General features: G+C 43.2%; 1 protein-coding gene across 5 annotated transcripts in view; it reads left to right on the forward strand.

Moving 5' to 3' along the window:
• Window positions 1–25405, forward strand: part of CDH20 (cadherin 20) — a 123598-nt gene that overhangs the window by 47867 nt on the left and 50326 nt on the right. For 2 of the 5 annotated variants that reach the window (XM_075417147.1, XM_075417148.1), the window contains one exon: window positions 18951–19078. The exons of the other annotated variants lie outside the window; for them this stretch is intronic. The gene's annotated coding sequence lies outside the window, so the exon portion shown is untranslated. The remainder of the gene's footprint in view (window positions 1–18950; window positions 19079–25405) is intronic. 5 annotated transcript variants of the gene reach the window in all.

A 25405-nucleotide genomic window follows, 5' to 3' on the forward strand; every position in this document is an offset into this window, starting at 1 on the left:
TCAGCCTAAAACTATAGCAGATCATAAAGCCATATTCTTCCAAGAGGAAGCTGAACACTAACATGTTTTTGACATCAAGTTTGTTACAGAGCTTTTGCTCGTCGTCTGAAACCTCTACTACCAGCCACTGGCAGAGGCCTGGGAGAGGGGTGCCAGTGCTCTGTGTTGGCTTGGCAGCATTTGTGCATCTCTGTCACAGAATCACAGAAAGTTCGGGGTTGGAAGGGACCTCTGTGGGTCACCCAGTCCAACCCCCTGCCGAAGCAGGGTCACCCAGAGCAGGATGTAGAGGACCTAGTCCAGGCGGGGCTTAAATATCTCCAGAGAACGAGACTCCACAACCTCCCTGGGCAGCCTGGGCCAGGGCTCCGTCACCCTCAGAGGGAAGAAGTTCTTCCTCCTGTTCAGACGGAACTTCCTCGGCTTCAGTTTGTGCCCGTTGCCCCTTGTCCTGTCGCTGGGCACCACTGGAAAGAGTTTGGCCCCGTCCTCCTGACACCCACCCTGCAGATATTTGTAAGCATTTATTAGGTCCCCTCTCAGCCTTCTCTTCTTCAGGCTGAACAAGCCCAGCTCCCTCAGCCTTTCCTCGAAGGAGAGATGCTCCAGTCCCCTCACCATCCTCGTAGCCCTCTGCTGGTCTCTCTCCAGTAGCTCCTCATCTTCCTTGAACTGGGGAGCCCAGAACTGGACACAGTACTGCAGATGGGGTCTCACTAGGGCTGAGTAGATGGGGAGGAGAACCTCCCTCAACCTACTGGCCACATATAATGGAAATAAAGCAGGACTGCAGCGTCAAAGAGGCCACCCCTGCCTGAACACAGGATTAGTTATACCTCCAGTTTAGCCTGGTTTTAAAGATATTTGGGAATAGAGGTACAAGAGCCCCCCCATGCAACCTGCTGCAATGCTTGATGAGCCTTGTGCTTGCCAGGTCTCCCTCCCGTCTGACCTGGTCCTTCCTGGAGGCCTCCTGTGTCAGCTGTCCACCATGGGCGCCGAGAGCAGGTTGTGCCTTTCTTCTTCACAACGCACTTTTAAGTGTTTGATGACTGATACGGTGCTGCCTCCTTAGTTCTTTCTTCTTCAGGCTAATTAACTGCAGGCTTCCCTCTGAAGTCCCATTTTCCAGCCCTCTAATCTGCCTCAGCGCTTGCCTCTGCCCTCTCTCCAGTTGAGCCACGCACTGGTTGAAGCGTAGTGCCCAGACCTGTGTGCAACCCCACGTGAAGCCTTCTCAGTGCCGAGAGTAATGAGAAGGGCTATTTCAGATGTCTTGCTTTTTCCCTGTTCGTACATCCCACCACAGATTTTCCTTTTCTTGTACCTGCAGGACATTTCTGAGTCTTGTTCAGTCTTTGATCCGTTACAACCTCTGAGCTTTTTCCCTACAAGTTGCAAATTATTTCCCCCTGGACGTGTACAGCTGATTAACCCAAAGGAAGTATATTCCTTACTTTTCCCTTCTCAAATTACGTCCAGTGTAAAGTAAGAAATGGGGTACCCATTCTGAATGAGTAAATGTAATATACCACGTGAACAGGATAATGTAAAGGAGATAATGGGTCAGTTAAAGACCTTTTGTTCATTCGTTTGCTAAGTGTAATTTAGCTTTCATTATTTATTACAATAGCAAATTATCTACTTGCAACATCCTGTGCTGAAGTCTGAATTCTCTATGACTGAGAATCTCATGGCAACATTTAGCAGCATTGAAAAATTTGGTCGGGTGTGGATTTGCAAATCAGAAACCCCTTTGCAGTTTTCACAGAAGTCAGCAATAGTCTTATGGAAACGTGATCTGACTCGTTGACTTCCCTCAGGAGTTGATGATTATTGATCTGCTGGGAAAGATAAACTACAGAAATGTATCAAATCATTAAGTGACTGCTTTGACCCAAATATGAGCAAAGGTTTTGTCACATATTGCAGTGATGGATAGAACAATGAATGTAAATTCTCAGAGATGTTAATCTCGTGTTAGATGCTGAGACTAAAAAACAAACATTCAAAGTGTAATGAAGGGAATATCAAGAGAATAATTTGGTAATTATTGGTTTAATGTCTTGAACTAAAATTTCTGAAAGATGTTACACCATTCTTTTTTTTTTATAATTGCCAAATTTTATTCTTTTTGGTAATTCTGTGGAGAAAAATTTTCAAATATCCATAGAAGTGAGATGCCTAAATTGCACCTTTTCTTTGCAAATGACACAATTGTGTAAGCCATGACGAGTGGTAGATTTTCTTAGGTAGATACACTGGAAAAAGTTCTGGTATAGCCACTGCTCTATTGACATTAAGCTGCCTGCATGAATAACTTGTTTTCCTTTTTTCATGGAAGCTTTTCTACCCACATGCTAGCAGGACAGGGGTTCATACAGCCTTTTCTAGCTTGTGTGGGTTAAAGCTTCCCAACCGCAATGGAGAGACCAGCCCAAAGATAACCCATGTACTTGCTGACTTTCAGTGCTAATCAGCCTGGTAATTAGCTCCCAGGACCCTTTCAGAACTCCCAGCCTCACACCTTGCCTCTGCGCCTTCGCTTCTCGCTTGGCTCTGATCATTTTCTGGCTCCAGCCTGGGAGGAAGAGCAGGAGCTGCTGCCTCCCACCTCCTGCCTCCCACCACGGGTACGGGTGAAGCGGCTGAAGTCAGGCAGCTATTCCCTGGCCAAGAAAAGACAGAAAGCCACCCTCTCTCGGGTTGGGTTAGTTTATTCTTCCCAGAAAAAGAGAGTCAAAGAGGAGCTGCACCCCTGTCTGAGTCATTCACGCGTTCATCTGCACTTACACCAGCACAGATAACGTGCCCATCGTCAGTGTAGGCAGATGGCTACATTTCTGTTTAGGTTTTAAATCTGGGGAAATTTGTTGTCGTTTCTTAAAATTTGAGCCCGTGCTTGGCAGGGTGTGCTGCTGTTCATAGCTCAGGATTGTGCTCAGCAGTGGGGGAGAGGGGATGTGACTAGACAGAGGTGTTCTCTTTTTCTGCTTTATTCTCAGTTTCTGCTAATCTCATGGCATTGATCTGCTGCTATTAATAAAAGCAATTGTTTACCTCGCTCATCTGCAGACTCCTAATATCCTTGCAAACACAACAGTGCTGTTTGCTTTATTTTCTGTGAAAGCTTTTCCCTCTCCGTACTCCCACTCACGTACAGATGAAGGCTATTAACATACCACAGCTATCTGATCACAATCAGGACCTTGCAACTTGATTTTACTTAATGGATCTTTAAGCACAGGAAAGTGTTATTATTTATTCAAAGTGAGTCAAGTCTCTTATTTTGAACATAAAGGTTCTTTCTAATTCTGCATTTCCTTCTTTGTTTATTGAAAGTTCAAAAGGAGAAGAAAAAAAACCAAACCAAAACTAACCTTTATTTTGCTTTCTACTTAAAGCAATACTTCTTGCAAAACAGAAACCCCTGCAAAACCAGTCCTGGCATATTACTTAGTCAGTCATTAGACCTCCACTTAAAGAAAATATCTGCATTTCGCTGGGCTGGACAGGCCTTCAGAAATAATACATCCTGGCTGTTAAAGAGTCAGATGCCCGTCTAGGCAGAAAAAGACTGGCATGTGCCAGCACTGAAATACCACCAGCTCTGGGTAAATAGCACAGAGGTTTGTGGTCTCCACCTCTCTGGTCTCCTGTTAGCCGAGCTGTTGACAAGCTTTGGGTGTATTTATCCTCACAGCCTCCTTAGGAATACGGATGATGCCCTTGCCCCCATTTTCTGCCTTCATATAAGGAAAGCAGCAAATGTTAGCCATAAGCAACGTGAAGAGAAGGCGTGTTGTTTTCCAGAGGTCTCCAAGGCCGTGTTTTGTTCCTACCTTCAGGCTGTGTATGATCCTCTGAATGCGTGGGAATGGAAGGGAATGGACACCACTTGCTCACAAAGCACTTTCCTTGGTTACTCCCAGAAGCTATCATGGGAAGAACCGGGCAACACATTTTAATCCGCATTTCCCTTAAAATCCTTCCTGGCCTTGTGTCTGAGAAAAGGGCTCATAAATACTTGGAGTGAAGATCCTGAATTATCATTCCAGGAAGCTGACAGTCCTCTGTCAGTGATTCCTCTTACATGGGGAGAAAAGCATCTAACAAGGCATTCAGTAGCCGAAAGGCAGAGGAGGAGGGGAATTTTTTTCCCATTTGTATGTAACTTTACTCTGAAAAATTACCACATAAAAAGAGCATCTTCCTGCTCAGGGGGTCTAACAAAAATCTGAGTTTCTTCTGCTGCTTTTCCCTTCATTTTGCCCTGCAGACTCTATGCAGATGGGCAGACAGAAGCTGAGGTTTCTATTCTATCATATACATCATCCTCAAAAATGTTTGCGGAGGGCTAATTAGTCGCAACTTGCCTAATTGCAGTGAGGCCAATAGAACTGCACGAGGTCCAACAGCGTCACAGTTTGGCCAATTAGCCATTCACGCTTGGTAGCTGTGCAAATAGACACTGCTGGTCCAGCTCCACATATGGTTTGCAAGGTCTGCAGTCAGGAAACAAATAAACACTTTGCTCTCAAGCTGAATGTATTTTATGCAAAAAAACCAACATGAAATAATAAATATAGACACCCACGATGTGATTTTTGCTGTAGCAGGTCTTCCTAGGATAACACTGCATTTTAACACTCCCAGTTACATTGTGGGACATAGAGGTCTTGGAGGTCTTCACGTGTAGATGCATTTTTACTTTTTTTTTTCCCTGATTTTAATCATGGAATTATATCTACCATAGTATACATAGGCTTAATGTTTAATTCATTAGGTCCCCAAGGAAATCTGCAGGTTCTACACAAAGCTGTGAAAATGTGCCTTTCCCATGCAGACACCCAATTGTTAGGCCCACCTCCACACCTCCCCACAGCTACCATCCCCTGATTAGAAGAAAGCAATATTAGACCTCAGCTGTGATGTGGCATCGAGCTGTTTAAAGCTCCTTGCTTTGGCAATTCAGAGTGATATTAAAATGTGGAATCCTTGCTAATTGAGACCAGCATTAAAGGCGGACCTGTAAAGCAAAGGCAACTTGGGAATGGCAGCAATAATGATGAGTCTCCCCTCTTCCGTGAAACATGAACGTCCAGCGGTGGCACAGGCTCTGCAGGATGCAGAAGAGGGAGGGAAAAGAGAGCATCTGAGCAAAAAGCAAACTAAATCTATTTCAATCAGAGAGAGCTGCCACCAGGCCGAAGGTGAGGAGCAGAAATAACACTCGGCATCCCTTGTCCTCGCAGCAGGATGCGTTCCAGAATGGTCCCTGGCTCCTGCCCGTTTTACCTGCACTTCAGGGCTCAGCTCAGCCCGGGATGGACGTGGCTGTGCCTGCACCTCCACCCACCCCTGGGCATTCAGCTGGCTCCTGGAGGGGTCACAGAGCACCCCAGGTACCTGGAGGGCTCTGCGCTGCTGAGCTTGCACAAACGCAGCCTCCTGGGACCTCACCAGGATGCTTGGGGAAAAAGGGAGGCTGCTAAAAAGACCCAGACCAACAGAGAGGCAGACAGTGAGAAGAAAGAGGAACTGTGGACAAAACAGACCGGGAGAAGAGGAGAAATAAAGACAAAAGAGCCGGTCATGGATGACTACGCCAGACCTGTTTCTCATTTTGCCAATGCCTCCTTGCATCTACAGTCTACTGAAACTCATTTGCAGCTCTGTCCCTTCCCAGATAAACCATAGCTAAACCCTTTTAAGGCTGAACCACTCTGTAAGACTTCGGAAAAAAAATGAATGAGTGCTCCCCATTGCTACTTTGCTTGAAAAAAAACACCTACAATGACTTCAGTCCTGTGACAGTCATTCCTTCCTCAGCTGGCTCCTTTGAGTTCTTTGCTCACCCACTTCTGTTCTCCTTTCTGCTTCTTTTATGTGATCTTTTTGGTAGAAAGGCCGTGAAAAGGAAAGGCAATGAATACAGTGTGTTCAACCATCGCCAAAAGCTGGAGTCACTTCAAAGGGGCAGAGGGGTCTAGGGTTTATTGTGTGATCCTGAACATGTGAAAACTGAGACAGGTCATTGAGGGGGCTGGGTCACAAGATGCATTGCCACAGGCTGTTTGGGTTTTCTGTCCTGTCAGTCAAAAGAAATCTTTATTAAGTTATTGTTAATTAAAAAAAAACCCAACCAAACATAATGTCACGTCTTTGTAATCTAGTGCGCTGGATTGGAAGCAAATTAATTTCATTGCTCAGGACCAATTTGCGCTAGTCTTAAATAGGCTTTCTCTAACAGATGTTGCTGCTGTAAATTGCATGCCTCAGTTTACTTGCTAAGGAATACAATTAAGCCAACACAAAGCTGGTTGTGACTCACATATAATGAAATGAAAACAGTATCATCATCATTGAACAGCAAATAACAGCTATTGATTCTTTGCATTATGCTGTCAGATTTAATTCAGTTGCATTTTTTTTCTCCTTTCAGTCCGTAATGGCACAGCTCATGCTGAATGCTCATTTGAACGCACGCAATGGAGCAATGCCTTGCCTTACCTTAGCATCTAAAACACAAGCCTACTGAGCCTCCATTTATCTTTGCTGGCCTTAATTAAAGCCAAGCGTTCACAGCTTCTGATAAAGGCAGGTGCTTCAGTCCTGAGGCTGCTTGGGGGTGGCGAGACCGCGGACTGGCTTCGTGGCAGTGTCCGTGCTGTTAGGCTGCGGCTGTCTCTTTCTGCCCATCCCCAGCTGCATCCACCAGCAGCACCTTCCAATCCACCACCAGCGCCTTCCATTTGGCTTGGAAAGATCAACCGGGCTGCTGACAGATGGCCAGCAAAGCCAGAGAAAAGGAGAGGAGGGCAGAAAAATGCTGCAGCAGTCAAAATGCGAAAGGGAAGTCCTGAACGGCTTTGTGATCTGATCCAAGGGGCAGTGGGGAGCAGGGCATGGAGGACAGGGAGGTTGGTGAGGGAGAGGGGCATCCCCTCCGAGTTCCTCTGTATCAACAGCAGGTACAGAGAGCATTGAAAGGGAGCACAGGGACACTGGGAGCCCTGCATTACGGGACATGCTGTGCCCCAAAATACACTGTCGGCGTGGGTTGGGCTGCTGGTTGTTACGATGGCAGGGACGCGTTGTACCATTTCTGGCCAACAGAGCAATCTGAATAGTGGGAAGAGAGGGGGAGTTTTGTTGATTTTTTTTAAACAACAAGCATACAGATCAGCTGAATAGCGTATTCGCTGGATATTGTTCAGGCAGCACTTTTCCCTGCTTGTGGCTGGTTTGCAACACGTGTCTTCGTGCTGAGGGCTACCTTATTCTGTGAGCTATTCATGAAGTACTTTCTCCATATGCATCGACGGCAAATTTGGTCCTGGTTGAGTAGCTGTGTTAGAAACAGTCTAGACCGTTGCACTTCTGACTTTCTGATGAATATGGCCCATGATTTATAGACTGGTTCTGCTCTCTTGCCTCGGACTTTCCAGAGTGATCTCCCTCGGCTCCAGCTATCGCAGCACAGAGGTCCATGGGACCTCTCGTTGACTTCACTCCTGCTCACTGCAAGCCAGGGAGTCTGTCTCTAAAACTGACTGTTTTAGAGGTGACGTGTCTGAGTGATGTTTCTCTTCTGCCCAGATTCACAGGGATTTCCAATACAATGATGGGAGTATGTGAGTCGTCTTCACAAGAACTGGTGAATCATTATTTCTGCTCCTCTAGATGAGCAGATCATATAAGGAGGAGATTAGAATAAATACTCTGGCATAAATTAAGCAAACCATACCTGCCAACATCTTAATTAAAGACAGAAGGTATCGGATCAAGTGAATTTGTGAAAATATTGACTGTGGGCAAAAAAAATGTCAGGAAAGAACCTCATGGTGTTCATTTCCTTATGAGGTCCTAGACTCTGTGCTTCTCACATTCTCTGCAACAGCTGCTTAGACCTTGGAAAAAAATCTGCCTTCCCTCCTTCTACCCCAACTGTTTGACTCTCGCAAGAATTAGCCAGTTGAAATATTAGGAAAGTTGAAGTTGAAGTGCTGTTCTCACTCCAGGTGTTTTTTTTAAAGAGTTTTTCAATTTTCAGTAAAGATATGGTCATCTGATTGCCACTTAAGTTTATTTTTGAGGTGCCCTACAGCACTATATGTAAGGACCCTCAAGGCAGTGGAACTGTCTCCACCCGCAACAGAACTTAGAGAACTTCTGATAGCACGTCGTCATGAACAAACTGCAGAGAAAAATTAGGGTTGATTGAGACTCCTTCAGTCTTCTGAGGATGCCGCCCCTGAGTATCACAAAACAGAGCTTCAGCTTCATAGGGATCTGAGGTTAGTTTTCCCTGAAAAGATGAATATTGATATCTGTTATCAGTTGTCATCACCGTTCTTTTAAACTTCACTGACAGGCTAAAAGAACTTGGCATAAAATGCTTCTGAATTCCATTTCATATCCTGTACAGGTCTGTGTGGGCATTGTGGAGCCCGTTTCCATTCTCTAAACATATTTTTCATTCTGTCTATCATGCTGAAAATGCGAAACAGAAAAGAAATACTGATTTGGAATCTGTCTTTTGAATGAGGCAGGTTTAGATCTGTGTAGGCTTAACTTTGCTGCAGGATGATAATAATGCAGAAGAGTTTGATGAAATTAATACAAGTGGGTCCATCACCTCAGTGATTTCCTGCAAAAGCATACAGGTATTATTAAGCTCACATTCCTCTCCTATACAGGCAGGATATTTCTTACTCTGTAGATATTTCCTTTAACATCTGTGAGAAAAAAGAAAACAGCAGTAACAAAAAAAAAAAACCCTAATGTTTCAAACTGCTTTATAGCTTTAAGGTCTTTCCTTTTGCTAGTTACACAGCATTGTTTTCTCCAATTTTCAGCTCCACCCTCCTCCCTCATTTTGTTTTCTTGTGGCAGTATGCTATATGCTGAATTAAATAAAAGCAATTATTTGCAAACTTGTAGATGCGGGTGATATAGCCAGCAACACCACATGGGAATTTCCCTAAGTAGATTTGTTTGCAGCTTGTTTGCTGCTGTTTGCAGTTGTTTCAGATGATCTTTCCCCATCGTCTGCCAGGGAACAGTTGCAGCGGAGCGAGACGGTCCTGTGAGAGGTGGAGTTCCCCGAATTCCCTGCTCCATCGGAGGGACCCTCACCCACCATGGCTGTGGAGGATGCTCGGCTGCTTCTGAGGCAGAGCCTCCAGGCAATAGCACTGGAAGCAGCAAATTGTTTGGGTTTTTTTTTTTTCCCCATCTGATTCTCCAACTCAGTGAATCATTAATATGGTTTAGAATGGAAATGAAAATGCCACAAAAGAGCATCTCATTGCAGGATGTCTGTAAAGATATATAAAAGGATCTTTTCATGGATAATTATTCAAAGCACTTCATATAACTGTCACCATTAAAAGGTCACTAACGTTCACCACACAGGGATTGCTGAAGATGCAGCATTGGCGCCATCTTCTAAAACTAGAGGAAGAGCTCTAGTGTCACTCATGGTCATCTGTGATGCTGCCTGGTTTTATCTTCCCTCAACTCAGCTCAGCTCAGCTCAGCTCAACTCAACTCAACTCAACTCAACTCAACTCAACTCATCTTTATTATGTTAGTAGAGAGGATCAAGGTGACCGCTGTGACTGCCAGTGTACAACCTCATAACAAATAGCAGTTCTTTCCCTGAAGAAGTTTCACTCACAAAATGATAGACAAACCATATCTCAGGCACATCATCTTTTTACTGGTAATAATTGCAATTACAACTTATAATGTTCTTGCTATATTTCATTTCAGATTTTAATTGCATGCTATCATTCTCATTCCAAATTAAGATCCCAGTGCATATTTTAAACTATCTGTAAATACAAATTAAAAGGATGACATGCATTACACAGCCATGCAAGCAGCATATATGTGGCACATTAAAGAAGCAGATATGCTTGACGAGCTTGCTCTCAGCCTAAATTCATGCATATACAAAGTTTCTGTGGAAAATAAGTCCTTTGGGTATATCGCACATAATCCTCTTCCTTATACACTATAAGATCCTCTCTGTCAAACAGGGTTGAAATTGGCTAAATGGATTCCAGATTTATTAGATGAGGACTGACAGGCAGAAAGAAGCTACTGTACACCCATTGCTTTGGGAAATCCAGCTAAAAATCCTTTGTTCTCAAGATTGATGGTACAAGTGGTGTTACTCCCAGCAAAGCAGGGTGCAGCTGTATTTTGAGGCTACAAAAATGGCACGCTACACAGATGCTGTTTATCTGAGGCTGCTCTCCTGCTGGCTGGCTTAGTCCTGGGCATCCCTGAGCCCTCCGAACATCTGCAGAGCCTAGCGTGGTTCTACACAAGCACAGTGGGTGCCAGCAAACGTTGCCTTCCTTCTGGTCAGACATCAGTTCCCCTGCTGCACTGTAAGTCAGGTGAACTCTGAGACTCACACAAGGCAAAGGAAAGGGACGTTTATGTCTGCACTGCAGAGGTGCTGAAGGTTTGGGAGTCCAGAGGAAGGTGCAAAAAAGCTGCATAAAAACCCTTGTCTTTGGAGTGAGAATTAAAGGGAGGGTGCAAGACTTCACGTTAGTGAGAAGGCAGGCAGCAATGGTACTGTAGCCTATGTTTCAGTAGATAATATAGGAATTAGTGCAGTGTTCATTATTAGTGATCATTCCTTACTGGGAATGTTCGTTGAATGGGCCTTTCTCCCGCACCAGTAATAACTGGCTGATTGGTGCTGATTTAATGTTGTGTAACGTCTTACCTCCCGATGAGAGTGGAGCTCACGAGAAGTGCCAGGGATGTGCCTTCTGAGGAGCTGACATGGGCTGCATATTCATGTGCTACTGGAGAGTGCAGGCAGGCTGTGTAGTGATCAAACCCCAGAAGATGTACATATCTGCAATTTCCCTGTGTAACGAAAATCCTGTCATCTTTTGACATAAAAAGACATGAGATAACAGCTCTGCGACCCTGCATAGTTCTTCAGTCTGGACAGATGAGACAAATCTAAATAATTGAGCATGAGCTCCTCTGATTTTCTCCATGTTAAAGCAGTGCCACCTCCAAAACATAAAATGGTTTTGAACTTACTGCGCTCATCTCCCGCTTGCAGTGATCACCGTGTTTTCCAGTCACCGTTATTGAAAAGGCCAGCAAGGTAAATGTTGGATTTGTACAGGGTTCTGTAGGAAAGGCTTCCCCACTGGCCAGCAGCAGCTTCCTGCTCTGCCTTTTCTGCCATGTGTGTTTGGGAAACAGCCGTTTCTTCTTGGATTCAAAGATGTTAGGGTAGCTAAAAATGTATACATACATGCATATACATACATTCATTCCCATCTAGCAACAGGATGGCATCCAACACCCTTTCTCACCTCACTGCTCGCAGCCGGTAGCCGATCGTTTCGCTTCAACCTTGGGCTTTGTCAGGCTTGCGAGGAAAGAAAATTCCAGCTTTAATACCCCTTTATTAAGTGGAAAGCTCCTAGCTGTCTCCCGTTTGAAACTGGGAACAGGCAGTAGTTTAGTCTGTTGTGATTACCACTGCAGAAGATTCCGTTTTACAACTTAATCTTATTTCTTTTTAATAGCATCTGTTGGTGGAATTTAAAAAAAGTGAAACAACAGTAGAGTGCTAACCAACACATTCGTAACAACCCAATGCCAATGATTTTTTATTGCTATCCCTGTTTAAAATGACTGCAATTTGTATTGATTTTACCTGAGATTCACAACTTCATTTCCAAATTACTATCTGATTTTGAGTACCTTTCTTTAAAGCTTTATTTGTTAATGCATTTTTCTATAATTATACCATGATCACTCCTAAGTGCACAGTTTATATTGAACAGAGCCATTAAGTGTTACTGCTGGTAGTTGATTGTTTCACACCGTTGTGCAGAGATCTTTGTATTTAGACCCAAGACATCTTTATATGGCAAAAAATATATTTAGCTGCAGGAATCTCCAGTCACTATTTTTGTTGATGTCAGTAGTTAATCAGGCTGGACAGCCTACAGGGTAATTGTGAAGCCGGTGTTAAGCAGTTGTGTGCTTAGCAGAGAGCTCAGTATCCTTGATGTGCATATGGTGATGTGCTTTAACGGCTGGCTTTGAATTCTGCTCTATCTGATGCAGAGACTTCATGGCGCACTATAAGCTATCAACAATGCATATTTTTTGAAGTCTTTGTTGCTTCCTTCTCTAAACCCATCCCTAGGTGAGGACCGGATTTTATATGCACAAAATCTGATCTTGATCTCTTTGGTGAAATTCATTTGAGTTCTGTGCGAAATTTGTATGAAAAACTACAGGTCTTTAACATCTTTACAGCTCAGTGGGGTACACTATAATTTGAGGAAAACATTAGTATGTGTAATACTAGTAGTGATGAATAATTAACATACAGTTAGGACATCTTTCATATTTATGGATTTTATATGTGCAAGAATCATTTCATTTTTCCCCAGATCACATCCGGAATAAAACAGAGCAGCAGTGAAAGAGGATGTACGCTCTCAAATAGTCCAGGGTAGGAACTGAAGGTGACTGCTACACACAGATGAAACAACAGAGAGAATTTAGTTAGGCGGAAAGTATTAGCAGGAATCAAGCACCTGGTGATGGAGCTTTGCACAGTGCCTTACGCATGTAATTAGCTGAATTGGAATTTGGAAAGGACACAGAAGACTTCACTACTGCCAGTGTTGAAAGGGCTACTGCATCTTTTAATGGCCTCACGTAAGCAAGAGCCTATTTTAGTGTCCTGTTCAGAAGAAAGAACATGCCATCTGCAGAACTAGCAAGAAGTATCTGTGGCAAGTGGGCATTCCTTAGGGATTTCCTACTCAAGACAATTTCCAGCCCTTCCCTAGCTTTTAAAAGCCCTGGGAATCATAATGCACAGTGACATGATGGCTTAAAAGCTACTGTAGGATGCATCTAGGAAGGGGTCTATTTCTAATTGGGCACTGTACGTTTGCTGAATCAGGAAAAAAATTATTATGAGTGTATGAAGAGGAAACCTGAGCAGCTATGGTGGCATTCAGAGAGCTCAGTGCTCTGAGCACGAGGTTAAGCGGCCACAAAGGCTGTCGAGACCAACCGGGTGTCGTTCCTGCCTCAGTACATCAAACAGCAGAACAGGCGGTCCTCGACAGATGGGAGAAGGGATTAGGTTGTCCTATGAAGGGAAAGCCAAGCCTTTTTGGCCTGATGTTCAAAAATAATTAATTTAGAGCTGCAGAGGGGAAGGAGGTTTTGGATTCATTTGCAACCGAGGCCAGCCCAAAGTGCTGACAAATTAAGTAGTTGCATGGAGCAGCTGACTAAGACAAGCAGCAAGGTCACGGGACCAGGGGAGCTCCCACCCTTGGGCACCACCCGCTCTTGCACTGAAGGTTGGTGATCTCCATCCAGTCAGGATCCCTTGCTCTAGTCCAAATGGAGGCCCCTTTACCTGTGCATTCCCCACTGCCTCCAGTTTTTGAAGGGAGAGACTGTGCAAGAAATGATCTGGGCCATCAGTTACAAGGGGAAGGGGGAAAGGGGTGAGCCAGGCACTGGGTCCTCATCACCTCGTCTCCTCTGGCACGGCTGGTGAGGCTGCCTCATTGCAGTGGCACCCCCACCTCCTCCCAGGGCTGCCGGGATGGAGGGAAGCCCCTGGCCAGAGAGCCCTCTGGTAGGGCCATCCACCTCCAAGGATGGGGAGCAGCAGGGCAGCCACCTCCCCACAAGCACGAACCTGCTTTCAGCTACGATTCCCAGAGAGGTTGTGGAGTCATCTTCTCTGGAGATATTCCAGACCCGCCTGGACAAGGTCCTGTGCAGCCTGCTCTGGGTGACCCTGCTTCGGCAGGGGGTTGGGCTGGGTGACCCACAGAGGTCCCTTCCAACCCCAAACGTTCTGTGATTCTGTGATACTGCTGCACTCACTACGAACGCAGCAAGGCTATTTAAGCCTTTAACGACAGCCACAGTGAGACGATAAAGGACTAACAGACGTCAATTCTGCCATGACTGGTTTGGGAAAGTTTTGTTCTCTGCCCAGCCACGTGGCCAGCTGGCGAGGCACCCTGCACCTTGTCAAACGGTTGGTTTTGTTCCTGTTGAAAGTAGCAGGCCAGGCAGATTCAGTGCCACAACGAGCAAAGTCAGTCCTCTCTTCCCAAGGCTCTGAAGAGAGGTCACCAGTGGGCAGGCAGATGGGTGCCCGTTCCTCCCATGAGCGCTGCATCTTCTTCGCTTTGTGTTGGCAGTCGCTTCAGAGGTCATCTATAGCTTCATGCCCACATGCAGTTATAGAATCATAGAATCATAGAATCATTGAATGGTGAGGGTTGGAAGGGACCTTAAAGATCATCTAGTTCCAACCCCCCTGCCATGAGTTACTCTTGTATCTTTATCTTTCAGCAAAAGTTTATTTTCTACTGTTGCATTTATCTATTAATAAAAAGAAAGGACAATTTTAATCCATATTCAGATTTCTCCAGCATGGGACTAATTAAGGCCAATGGCAACCTAGCCTATTTTATAGACATGGAATCCCCTTTACTGACTCCTCCTAAGTAAGGAAGTTTTCTAGACTATAATTAACGACTGAAGTTGATCGTGTTTGCTTTGCAAGGATGTAGGTTTTATTGACTGTGCTGTGTTTTCAAGTCGGAAACAGAGAAGCTGAGTTCTGTCCAGGCTCTAAACATACACCTTTCAAATGTGAGCATTTGTCCCTTGGATGGTGACTAGCCCGTAACTTCCTAGATCAAAAAGAATAGGTAGAAATGAGAATGTATGGGAGTAAAATACTGCAGAGTCTCTGAAGTGCGTGCTTCTGAAAAAGTTGAATTCACAGCCTTACGACTATAAAAAAGTCAATTCAGAATGGATTTTCCATTCCAGTTTTGCTGACAATTCACAATTTTTAGAACTGAAGATCACACTATAAAACTTACACTTTGCTATTTTTTTTCTTGAGTACCTAATGGAAAATGAACCTATTATGAATTTTGCATAGCCTCCTCCAGAGACATTTAAAAATGATCTAAAATTACAGCATCTCTTTAGGCAATTAGTTTAGTTATGGGCTGTTTAAGAAACAGAATTGCTTATTTAAGATTCACAAATTACAGAAGTTAAGGTCAAAGGAGTGCTTTCAGGACTGACATTACAAACTGAAAATGTGACTTTGCATTTAACTTTTTTTCAATCTATCTGGTTTTTCCCACTGTTTTTGTTTTTTATGTGTGACAAAATGAACACATCTGTATAAAAGAGAAAAGCAAGGTGCTAGTACTTTATTGTGGTATGCAAACATTCGTCCTAAGTTCTACAGTAAATATTCTACACCTCGACGTTGGTGTGGCCTCACCTCCAGTGCAGTGTGCAGTTTTGGGCTCCACAATACAAGGATATAAAAAAATTAGAATGTGTGCAACGGAGGGCATTAAAGATGGTGAAAGGACTAGAAGGCATGATCTGTGAGGAGCGGCTGAGGGTACTAGGTTTACTCAGCTTAGAGAAGAGGAGACTGGAGAGTGACCTCATTGCTGTCTGCAACTTCCTCATGAAGGGAAGCAGAGAAGGAGGTGGTGATCTCTTCTCTCAGATGCCCTGTGATAGGATGCGAGGGTGACCTTACCGACAGATATTGCATCCAGTTCCAGTAACCTGAAGTTACATCCTCTGTCTTCGTTAATGACTGTATCGCAGTTTCCTTCTTGATTTTCTGGGATGAAGCAGGAACATGAGAGCTTGAGAGACAAAGAGAAGGAAAGCTGACAGTACCACTGCTGGACGTTTCTTCGCTATTAGTTTCTCACTGACTATGGGGCTTGGAGGAGCCTGACTGAGGCAGAGTGGTAGTTGAGAAGACAGTTTACAGTGACTGATGGCTTTTTAGAGCTTGACTGACAACAGCATGTTGAAAGGTGTTTGACATATTCTCTTTTCATAACAGTAATCATGTTGGTCAAGAGAAGATCCTAATATTTCTCACTGGCATTCAGCAGCCCCGAGAATTAAGGGTCCCTTTCAAATCTGACGGTTCACATTTCTGTCTGTCAGACACTGTCAAAGAATGCATTTCCTTTGCATGGTTCCAAGTCTGTCTTTGCCTGGAGAAAGCACTTTGAACTCACTGTATCTCATCTGCAAAGGAAGATGACAGCTCTTTGCTATAGAAAATATGTGTCTGATAACTATATTATCTCTTAAAACACTCTTTGCAGCCCCAGACTGCCAAATACTCACCGCAGAGACAGGGCAGAACTCTCCTCATTGCTCTGCCAAGGGTTAAGACTACTTCGTGACGCTTGCCTGTAGACTCAGGCAGAAGATGTGCGCAGTGGGGAACAAGGACAGGGAAGGAGCTGTGTATATGTGGGGGAAATACCTGAAATTCATTGTACACTGCATTTCTTTTTTTTCAAAATGCGCTACAACTGCCCTTTTTACACACTGCAGTCCACTCCGCTTTTCTGGGGTTCCCAGTCCACTCCAGTATGAGCAGAAATACTCCTTTGTTCCTCTCCGCCTGTGACAACGGGGACTAGATGGACTGCTCTTAACCTCCCAACCCATTTTTTATTCCTCGTCAGATCTGAAGGATCGGCTGAGTCCGTGCAGCGCAGCATCACCTCGCTCCTCAAAGCGGTGTCCTGCCGCTGCTGCCTACAACACGGCTTCACACAAGCTGTATCCAATCTATTTCTACGCTGCATTGTCACCAGTTAAAATTGGTCTTGTTCCTCCATTTTCAAGCTGAAAAGAGAGAGGAACAGATAAGCCCCAGTTTAATTTGTTCTGGCAATTATTGGAAATCTCCCACAGAGAGAGGAGCCCTTGCCTATCGGCGCGGAATGACATACAGCCATACTGGGCCCAGACAAAAGGAGACCCCGCTTTTCTGCAAGTCTATTCAGGCATGTATAGACATATTGGCTGAGGTACCAGCCCATTCTCGTCTTAATGGGGAAAAAAGAAAGACGAAGACCTGGGGGGGAGGGATGAAAAGAAAAGAATAAAAACTATCAAGGGAGAAGTGGCATTGAAGGCTTGAAAACAAGCCGTGCACTGGTGAAGAGACAGGGAGGAAACTCTTTTGACTGTCTAGTCCAGTAGATAACTACACTGCTGCTGTATGTGTTTTAGAAGTATCAGAATAATTCTGTTATTACAGATACAGGTTACTGTAAGATTGATTTGGAAGTGCAAATTGAAGATAAGTGTGTTTTGGAGCTGGGGTACAAGCTAAGCATTTTTTTCCTCTTTCTCTCCCTCTCTTCCTCTCTCCGTTTCTGCAAATCAGGATTCAACATTAATTCAACCCAAATGAAACTGTTAGGATGAAACACCTCTGAGAAGCATTTTAAAGTATAATTTCCTGCAAAATGAGTGTGTAAGTTTATTAAAAAAAACCAAAGCGCTAGTCAAAAGGTGAAAGAAATATATTACACAATTATGAAGGAAGAAAAAGGTTATTTAAGAAATAGCTGAAATGGCAGTTCTTTTTAAATTGTCATGTGGATGCTTTTAAAATGCAATGACAATGGCAGCTATTCTTTAAGGCTTTTTCCTTATACTCTGCTCCTGAGCCGAGGGAAAAAGTGTTTGTGGAGCAAATCACTTTAAATTCCAGGTAGAAATTTTTTTGCTGCCTCTGGATTAATTTTCTCAATTTGTCCCTTTAACAATACTTAACAATAATTCTTATGGCCACCTGACTCATCTACACTGAAAACAGCTGACAGGAATAAATGTCGAAAGCTTGGCCATTGACATCCCAGAAATCATTTCTCATTACGTTAATAACATGTTACAGAGGAAAAGCTGTAATGTAAACTTCGAAAACAACAGACCCCCTCTTGTTTTTAAAGAAGCCCTCGGGACTGATCCAAAGCTCATTGCATTAATTGAAAATGCTTTTGCTAGCTTTGCTGGATTTGGAGCTGATGCATTGTTTATAGGGATTAGAACCTCTGCTGCTGCTGTTGTCTGCAACAAAAATTTGATAATGCGCAAAGCTAACAAAAATCAGCTTGCTTTTTGTTAGTGGTGATTTCTGTGAGCGATGATTAGGGAATAGTTTTTCTGACTGACCAATGCTCTAGTTAGACAAGTCAAAAGCTAAAGTTTAAAGACGAAAAATATGCCACCAGATACTTTAAAAATGCAGGTGTAATTCCAGGGAAATTAGTTCTTATTGCAATTAGTGACCATTGTGTTTGAGCATTAATCGCCTGGGGCAAACATAATAAATCAGTTCCTAACTGTTGATAATGACAGATTTCTCAGGGATTATGACTTAATTAACAATAATTTGAAAGGGTGGTTCAGCTGAGATGAAGCATTCATTTATATGGCGTATCTAAACAATGCCAGATCAGAAGAACTCATAGCCTGCTAACATTTCACTTGGTCCTTTGGTTTCATTTGTGTATGTCTGCCTTCCTGCCTACATAAAATATCATTTTTGCGTACAAGTTGCTTTATTTGTGGGTCCATATAATAGTAACTGGTTCCCCCTTGGATATTTGCACATTGTTTTCTCATCACGTGGTGTCTTCTGGGTCTGTGCAGATGACGATTTTAATTGGAAATGCAAACGTGATCAGGAAAGTACCTCCCACGCCCACTCTTTCCCCCCCCTCCACACCAGAATGGGGCAACTGTTTCCCCAACACATGCATTATTCATTCCCAGCCACCCCAACGTGAAATGTTTGCTATTGTTCCCACCATCCACCCATGTAGCTTCTGTTCTCCCAGCATCCTTTCTAGCGAATGGCATCAGTACACCTCACTTCGTGGGTTACTGGTCCCATTCACATACTGGGGCATCAGTTGAGAAAGGGGCTCGATCGTCAGACAAGGAGTGTTCTGATCGGTTTGGGGTGTTGTCTTTTTGGTTTTTTGTGAAAGTTGCTACATACTATAATACAAAAAAAAAAAATTCTTCTTTAGAGCGGGTTGTGTTAAAAAGAGGACAGAGCTGCTGAAGCTGCCCAGAAGCACACAAGAGAAAGGCAGTATGTAAACTGAGCTGCTGTAGCACATGACAGGAGAAGAGAGAAGTGCAAACATAGTGAAAGGTATGTTGTAATGCTACTACGTTTTTCCTCAGTGGCATAAAGTATATTTTCTATGTTGCTTCTTGCTGAATACAGTGGATTGTTCAAAGACAGGAAAGATTTAGAAAGCGTTGTATTTTTGTGTTGGTAAGAAACAAATGAGTACAGTGTGTTCTCTAAGATGTGGACAAGCTGTCTGAATCAGTTCTTGAGAAATATTAGGTAGTTGTCTGTTGCAGTCATTGGTATCCATGTAAAAGACTCAGGACTAATTCCCTTATTTGTTCCTCAAAGTCTGTTCAAGGAGGCTGTAAGTTTAAACCCATGCATTACTTCAAGAGTGACAGCGGCATGGACATGTTATTCTTAAACAAGTTTTAAAACTCTTCTAATTGAAAAGTTGATATGTGAAATATGCATTGGGCACGTATATTTCTGTTTGTGCTTTCAGAAAATTCCTGTTCAAAGAGCTAATCCGCGCGTCTTGACTGTCTAGTTGGAAGCTTATATTTGGAAGTAGATTAGGATGGCACTTGTGCAGAGCCCAGACTTCTACAATGGATCAAGATTGATTACAGTGACGCAGAATTTCACTTTTCTTTCAGTAGAATTTAAAGATGTCTTTAGTTCGCACAACATCAAAGGTGTCCTTCTAAATAAATATCTGTGCAGTTCTCTATCGTAGGGCATATCTTATTACGTATGATATAATCAGATTGATATGGTATTGCATCAGAAACAGCACATGTTGTTTTGAAAACATGCCTTGTGGGAAAACAAAATGGGGGATGTATAACGATGTATATGTTACTTTGAAGAGAAAGAAGAGTTACAGTGAATGAAGCTCGTGGTAATTAATAATCGTGGACAGACACTGCAGCTTTTCTTGAAATACTGAATGAATGTTAAACCAGAAATCAAAAGTTTTATTGTCCTTGACATATTACTTTCCAACTCACTGTTCACATTTTTCTAGTTTATTCAGTTTTTCTTATAGCAAAATGACTAGGAACTACTGCTCGAGAGCCCACCCTCTGAAATTAATGTTGTGTGTGGATTATCATTAAAGAACAAACTCCCGCATTTTTTAACAAAAGCTGCAGAAACAGGTGAATGCCTGTTAAAACCGTCTGCAAGCGGAGCAGTCCGGCTCCTGCTCCCGGGGAAATACTCGCTTTCCTCCTGCCACCTCTGACACAGCACGAGGAGCAGCGACTATTTTGCTGCTCCGTCGGGGCCATCGCTCCAGCTTCCCAGCTGGCCACGTTCCCCATGCAGTGGAGTGGCACTGTCGGAGGGGAGCTGTCAGACCTACCCAGGCCAGAGCAGGTAGGCACCCGCAGCCCTTGGGGCATCTCCTGCCTAGGATGAGGGTTTCCTCTGCCCGAATTTGAAGTGTACAAAGTCCTCAAGATGCCCAGCTTCTGCCCAGGGCAGTCACAAGAGAGTCTCTCATCTCCATTTCAAAATGGCTGGAGAAGGGGGTAACCCAGGCACCCACTGATTGCCCACAGCTATTTGTAGGCGCCTCTCAAAGTTGGGGTGCCAGGTACTGTCTCTGCAAGGTGGGATGGGTGGGAGATGCAGGCGGGCAGAGCGGGTGTAGTGGACAAACCGCAGGACGAGAAGAAGACCTCGTTCCATCCTTGGCTGGCGGTGCTTGAGGCTGTCTCTGTGCAGAACCGGGACAGCCCTCCATATCTCCACGTCACTCCAACAACCTGCAGTGTTCTCCCTATGAGTTTTGCAAGACACCACAGAATCACAGAATCACAGAATGTTCGGGGTTGGAAGGGACCTCTGTGGGTCACCCAGTCCAACCCTCCTGCCGAAGCAGGGTCACCCAGAACAGGCTGCACAGGACCTTGTCCAGGCAGGTCTGGAATATCTCCAGAGAAGGAGAATCCACAGCCTCCCTGGGCAACCTGTTACACTGCTCTGTCACCCTCAGAGTGAAGAAGTTCTTCCTTGTATTCAGATGGAACTTCCTCTGCTTCAGTTTGTGCCCGTTGCCTCTTGTCCTGTCGCTGGGCACCACTGAAAAGAGTCTGGCCCCAGACTTCCACTTCCACTTCCCTGTTTAAATCCTCCTGAAAATGCAGCTGTTCATTGGGGATTCCCAAGTCAGTCACATTCACTGGCTTATTACTCTACTTTTGATATTTATCTAGAAATTAGCAGCAACTGACTGAAATCAAATCTGCTCGGTCCGTCTCAACCTCTGGGCTTGAAGGTGGCTCCTGCTGCCCCTGACAGAGCTGTCCAAGTAAGTGTGGATGTGAGCTGCTTGTTTGGTGGGTTTGCCCTTCCTGGCATTATCAAGTGATGCATAATTCATGAGCATGTCATATCTTCTAGGGAAAATGGACACCATGCTTTCCTTATGTGTCATATTATATTGCATTATATTATATCACTTTATAGTATATTATATCACATTATATAATACTATTTTATTTTAGGTGAGTGAAATATTGATTAAGAAACCCAGTCCCCTTATATTATGCAAGTGGAGATCATTCTGACATGAAAAAGAAGAAAATTCCATTTAAGCTGTATTTTGCTTATTATCGTGTGATTGGCAGGAAAAATATTTCTTGAAAGAAAGATATTCTAGTGGCTGGAGAAGAGGTGATAGATTTTTGACAGGTAATACTATGAATTTATATTGCACTTCCATCCCAAGGAATGTCACAGTAATATAAATAGTATCTGAATAAAATTTTAGTTTCTTCAGACATATTTTGTGCCTGCAGTTATTCGTTGTTGCTAATGAGACAATTAACAGGCTAATGGGCACACATGATATAATATATTGCCATCTGAATGCCAAAGCCACATTTGTACCTACAAAGGATATAGTGAGGTGTTGTAATTCTTTTATGTGCCTTTTATGTGCCTCTGCAGAACTGCAGGTCGTATCTTCACGGCTCTGTTCACCTGAATATTCTTACGAAGTCAACTGGAAGGTGTGAATGAACAAAGCAAGTAAGATTTGCCCTGTGCAAAATCCGTATGAATTTAGAGACTAAGACAGAAACTTTTTTTGGAAAATTTGGTCTTATGCACATCAAAACACTTCACTTCACATTGAAACATGGCAAATCCAAGATCAAATGCAATGATGTAGAGCATTGCTGCTAGACTGCATTGGCCAAAAGTGAGACAATCAATGCCAGCTTTAAGTGGATTTAGATAAACAGAAAAGGGAGTTTACAGGACATGAAAAAGAACACTTCTACTCTTAAAGTAAGCGTCGATCAATTTTTAAAAGGCAGAAATAGCTAGGATGTCTTTTATATCTTAACTGACTAATGCAAAGAGGAATGTCTTACTGTGCCCCATGATGTTGTGCTGTGATGGAGTCACTGGGGCTCAAATTTTGTTTTATTGAAAATACGTTGTACTTAATAGGAAGAGTCAGTTAATTATTTCTGCTTGGATACATAGACTGTGAGCCTGTACTCTGAGGCAAGAATCGATAAGAAAAGTGGGTGGGTAGTGCTTATCTTCTTATATAGGAATTTGAAAGGTAATGGAGAATAATGGTCTTTTACAAAGCTGCAGGGAATTCGGCCTAGTTAGCACTTTTGTATGCTAACTTAGACTTTAATAAAGTATCAATTAGCACATGCAGGAACAGAAGCCACTTCTGAATCAATAGAGCATCGTTTGGTGGTCATTTTGTGAAGCAAGGCAACAGTGCAGTGTGGTTAGGGAGATTACAGAGTAGTTTGCACCACAGAAGTCCTTATGCTGGGATGAAGGGTATAACTTCCTGCTTGAAGGGATTATCTAAAAGAACGGCATTTCAGCATACAAGTCTCTGGATCTGATTTACCTGCCATTAAATTATTGCTGTTATACGAGTGGGAACTCACGAGGGCAATCCAAGTGCAGCTGGAGCGAATGTTTATTCTCAGTTAGCCCCACAGTTCGGCAATCACTGCCAAGCACCTTGTGATCATCTCTTTCCTGGAAAAACCAAGCTACTAAGATGGTCAAGGAAAGCATGACGTTTTTGCTGCATGTTTTTCCTCATTATCGTGAGAAGCACTGATCTTCCTAGGGTTCATTTGTTATGTTCCCATACGCTTAAAATTATTATCCATGCCCAGTAGGGTTTCTCTCTACCAGTTAGTAAAACTGACTGGTTTATTCGAGTGCTTACACAGTAGAGGTAATTCACAACATGTGAATTCAGCCTAATAGAGGAGGACGGGAAGAGGTGAAAAGACCCAAAGAAATGACAGAGGATGACTAGACATAATGAACACTCAAACATTTTGTTTTACACTATAAGATGCAATTTTATGTGCCTTTCAGGGTCACAGAAATGTAGGACTTTTCTAAATTCCTTCTGTTTTGCTTCTGATACAAGTTCAGAGGTCACCTAAATAACTTCCAATAGACTAATCTCTAGCCTTTTCTTAAAGGCTAAAAAAATGGAGATTGCACAGTTTCTGTCAGTTATTTGTTCCAATACTTCACCCGCCTTATACTTAGAGGTTCGATTTGCTTGTAAACTACATTCCTCTTGCTTCATATTAGGTTTATTACAGCCTCACCTGTCCCTGGAAACTAAGAAAAGTAGATCAGCACTCTTATTATTATACCTGTTAGTCCGTATTACACTTTTTTGAAGTCTGCTTTTATACCCTCCCCCAAATCTCATTTTTTTCCAGCCTCAGCAAATACAATTTTATTAACCTTTTCATAAGTCCTGTTTTACCAGACCTCTGTTCGAATTTCTTACTGTCTTCGTGACAGCAGTTTGGGAGTCTGCCCGTATCTTAATTTGTGATGCGCTGCCTTTCTGTGCTGAGGATGACAGTAAAAGTGCTTGACATACGCGACATGAGCGAGTTGTCCAACATCCAGTTGATACAGCAGAGCAGCATTTTCCTCCTTTGCAAGAACCCATGCATCAAAGTGTCGGCTCCATTCAGTTTGCGGTCAGCTCCTTTCCTACAGTGCTGACTCCTAGGCCGTTATGCACCTCTGTATGCCTGGGCATTTGATTTTGCCGTTCCAAGGCTTGTGCTTTCCACTTATTGAATTTTCAGGTATTGATTTCCTACCATTTCTCCAATTTATCAAGATCATTTTGAATTCTGTCCCTGTCTTCCCAAGTGCTTACATCTCCCAGCCTGATGTCATCCTCACATTACAAAATGTAATTGTAATTGTAAATTGTAATGTAGTTACAAAACTGTACTGCATCATCCAAGGTGATAGCATGAACATGGAATAGTGCTGGTCATGAAGCACAATCCTGCAGGACCACTTGATGTTGACTCCCAGTTTGACACTGAGCTACGGACAGTGGCTCTTTGATTTGTTTTCCAGTCTGTCTTACTCTCATTGCACCTGGGTCATATTCCCCTACCTTGCCTTTGGCAATGAGTACTGGAGTTGCATGAAACATTTTACAAACATCGAGGTGTATTGCATTTTTCTCATCTCGCATCTGCTAGGCCAGTTATCTTACCAAAGAGAGGAAAATCAGACTGTTTTGTTGTCAACTTGTTCTTCACAAATCCATGCTGGTTGTTCCTTAGCACCTCATTATCCCCTAGATGCTGAAAAATTGGTTGTTCCAGTAATTTTCCGAGTATTGAAGTTGGAATGAAGGCTCTATAATTCACTGGTTCCTCTTCCGCACTGCCTCTCCCCCTTTAAATATAGATATAATGGTTTTCTTCTGCCAGTCCTCTAGGAATTCCCTCACCTTCTATAAGCTCGTGAAGTTAATCACTGATGTTTTGGCTATTGCTTTAGCTAATTTCTGAAGTACCTGAGGGTGAATTCTGTGTGGACTGATTGATTTGGCAAGAGATTTTAAAAATGTAGGTTATATGGCTTGAGAGAAGACAGAACATAATATCTAAATATCCCGTCAGTTTTCTTTGGGCACTAGAGCAGACTTTTGGCTGAAATCAACCGAAGTTAATGGGGTAAAAATAGATCCATCCTTTTTTTTCATGCTTCCTCCAAATTTAAAAAGAGAAGGTGTACTAAAAGAGTGAAATCTGGGAGAAACTGAAGATGATATTTATACTGCTAGATTTTTTAAAGAGACAAAATGGTTCTTCAGTCAGAAGGAAGAAATCAACACTCATGCTTCAGTGCGTAAACTGATGACAAGGGTCAGCAAGGAGTTCTTCTCACCATTTCCAGCATCTCACAGCATTACAGTCTTCTTTATGATTAACTGAAGATTGTGTATCAAGCAGTATCACAGTATTGACCTGAACATTGAGCACTGGTGCTTATTCCCATTGTTGTTTATTTTCCACTTCTCTTTCCCCTCTCTGAAACTTCAAATACAAAACATGTAATTAAGCA

This window comes from Opisthocomus hoazin, chromosome 3 (assembly GCF_030867145.1).
Source record: "Opisthocomus hoazin isolate bOpiHoa1 chromosome 3, bOpiHoa1.hap1, whole genome shotgun sequence".
Classification (NCBI taxonomy): Eukaryota; Metazoa; Chordata; class Aves; order Opisthocomiformes; family Opisthocomidae; genus Opisthocomus; species Opisthocomus hoazin.